Consider the following 3,287-nt stretch of genomic DNA (forward strand, 5'->3'; position numbering starts at 1 on the left):
TTTCTACTTCAGTTAATTGTGATTTACACCTCATCATAAAGCAATGGAAGCATATGACATATGCCATATGGTTTTTATTAATTTAAATTTAATAGTTTTTTAATCATTTAATATGAAATTATATGGTTTTTATGTCACCTAATGCAACAGCTTATTTTATGTAACATTTCATATAAAATGGTAGGTTGTTATATTGAATGGTTACAAGAATACGATGTATGAAGTCATAAAATAATGAAATGTATTTATTTTAATTTTTCTAAATTGGGTGCTCAAAAAATGAATAACTAATTTTATTGACCAGATGGAGAAAACATAGAATTTTCTGTTGGGGTGTGTTTGGTGTAAATTACAAAGCGTAAGTTCGGAACTCATTTATGCACGGTGTTGCAAAGTTGATTGCCTTTTTGAGAAATGACAAATATGGTGAGGTTCATAGCTAAGTTGATGATGTGCACTGTGTTCAAGTTTAAGTTGCTGCAATATTAATTTAGGTTAGTTATGGTGCTCGAGAAATCATGCAATGGAAATGGAATATGCCCTTTTCAAATTTAAGTCGCTGGCCTATTATATTGACCATTGAGATGTTGAGTAATTTCATGTATATGGTACTTGTAATCTCTGTTCTTTTTCTACTGGCGTTTGTGTTTATAAAATTGTTGCTCTCTCTCTCTATATATATATATATATATATATATATATATATATATATATATATATATATATATATATACTCTTAGGTTCAAATGAGAACAATTATATAATCGAGAACGTGAGAACGAATATGAACCACTAATTTTAATCCTCAAAATATTAAGGTTAATTAAAAGTATTTACCATTTATTGTTTTTTTAATTGATTTTTTATTTATAATTATTAATTTGATAAAAATAATAAAATAAAAAATTGCATACCCCACCTCACCCCTCCCCAATATCAGATTTATGGTTTCTTTCATCTCATTCACGTCGGACCACCATTGAGGCCGCCGAATCACCTGACCTCCGCCGGAATCACCGAACCACCGACAGCCACCGGAATCCTGCACTCGTCACAACGTCGGAAACTACCTCTCTAGCTACCTACGTCTCTTCTCGCCTCTCTGATTTGCTTGTCAGCACCTCCCTCTGCCTTACTAGTCACCTCGTCGGAAACCACTTTCATCTACTCTCCTATCTTATCTCGTTTTCCCGACTACCACATCTGGTATCGCCGGATCTAAAGCGGAAGGCAACTAGATCTTGTTTCCCGATCTGGTTTCACCGGCAGTTGCCGCCGCTATCTCACATGTGATGGTCGTTATGCTCGAAAACCTAGAGAAATCCAGCGACCCTACACCCTCTCAAGCCAATTCCGGTACTTTTTTCAGACAAGTTGCCATTCTGCTTGTCATCTACTGCAACAGTGATCATGCGTATTATCAAGTATGTCGACACTGCCCCTGTCACTCCATCTTTGTCACTCCATCTGTTAAACTCTTATCCTGCTTCTTTCTTTTTAATGGTAGGTTTCAGGCTCCATGTGCTTCTTAATCCATTACTGATATAGTGAGATGCATTGCTTGATATAGTGATATGCATTGATGATATGTACTCCATGAATTTATTATGTCAATAACTCCATGATTTCTCTGATTTATTTTCATTTTTGTAATATATCATATGTATTGTTGATATCGATTGTTATGCATAAGTAATTTGTAATCAGGTAACTCTTTGGTAATATGTCACAGTTTTTCTGATTTACTTTATGTCTATGACTATATGTGCTTCATGTTTCATTGTTGTTATAGTGATATGCATTACTGATTTTCTGATATGTGCTGATATGTTTAAGTTAAAACACATAAAGATGAGAGTATGATCGGGCTGTTCCAAACATATTTTGGGCCCATAAAAGAGGAAAAAAAAATCTTAAAATACACATATTTCATTAACCTTTTTATAGTAACTTAATAATTGAAAGAAAATTATTTATACTAGCTCCTAAATATAATATTTTCGATTATAAAAATTCATATATTTATAGAAAAATAATTCTTCTAGATTTTTTAGATGAAAAATTATTAATGATATCTTCAAGATCGATTTTTCTAACATATAGTTAATAAAGTTCATAAAAATTTTGGGTTCCTTTAAAAAATGGGCCCTGGACGGTCGCCCCTATCGTCCACCCTCTGGGACGGTCGCCCCTTTCGTCCACCCTCTGGGACGGGCCTGAGTATAATGCATATGACTCCATGTGCTTCATGTTTCACTGTTGTATGGTGATATGCATTACTGATTTCCTAATATGTGTTGATATGCTTAAGTTAAAACACATAAACATGAGAGTATGAGTTTGGGGATCAGAAAAAACATGGAAGTAAAAGATTTCATCTCGTGACTAACGAGCTAGAAGATATTAAAGCAAAAGATGATAGTTTTTTTTGTTGGAGTTGAGATTCCATCACTCTGTAACTAGAACATGCCAAGGATCCAAGAGATGAGACACCAGAAAAAGTGGAAGCCATTTGTCACAAACCCTTAAAACAATGTCAAAAAGAGATTGTTCATCTCATTTGTTGCAAGTAATCTTGGTGGGGTTTTTTTTTTTTGAAAATTGGAGCGTGTTCTTGATTTGTGTAACGTCCGGTTCCTGGTACGTATCTTAAATAAAGAATATTTGCATTTTATAATGGGACTCGACGAGTTGGAGGTTCAACTCGTCGAGTAGGGTTGGATTCTGGACGCAGATGGAAGAGCCTACTCGCCGAGTCGGAAGCCCCGACTCGACGAGTTGACCTGTCTGGGTGAAACCCTAAATTTTAGGATTTGCACCCTATTTAAACGCACTAACTCGCCTGCCATGCAGCCCCCATCGTCTCCCTTAGTCCAGAACGCCCTAACTTGTGTCCCTTGAGCTTTGTTGAGTGTGTGATCCATTTGTGAGTGTGTTTGTGTGATTTCAAAGCTAGAGGAAGAAGAAAAAGGAGCTAGAAGGTTCAAGGAAGCAGTAGATCCAAGGTTCAAGCTACATTTCCAGCCCCTTAAAGGTATAAAGTTGCTTCCTTGACTTTCCTATTGCTAGATCTCTCCATATTTGAGTTTAGGGCCATTTTTAAGCAAATTTGTGAACCTTTTTAGTATGAAGTGTGATCTGAAGTTGTAACTTCAGATCCAGATCCCTTTCAGCCCCTATAGTCATAAAGTTTATGAAATTATCATGCTTTATCCCTTCCCTTTAGCCTAGACTTCATTTTAGACTTGGAAATGGTGTTTTTGGCTCATGATACCTTGCATGCACGT

At 35.7% G+C, this 3,287-nt stretch overlaps 1 long non-coding RNA gene across 1 annotated transcript; it reads left to right on the top strand.

Annotated features, from left to right (window-relative positions):
* The first annotated feature begins 936 nt into the window (after positions 1 to 936).
* Positions 937 to 1,750, top strand: LOC145114109 (uncharacterized). The gene is made up of 2 exons (XR_013710940.1): positions 937 to 1,424; positions 1,508 to 1,750. It is a non-coding gene; the product is annotated as an uncharacterized LOC145114109 (long non-coding RNA).
* Positions 1,751 to 3,287: the final 1,537 nt, after the last annotated feature.

The sequence above is a fragment of the Lactuca virosa genome, chromosome 5 (genome assembly GCF_052849685.1).
Source record: "Lactuca virosa cultivar CGN04683 chromosome 5, Lactuca_virosa_CGN04683_v6, whole genome shotgun sequence".
Lineage (NCBI taxonomy): Eukaryota > Viridiplantae > Streptophyta > Magnoliopsida > Asterales > Asteraceae > Lactuca > Lactuca virosa.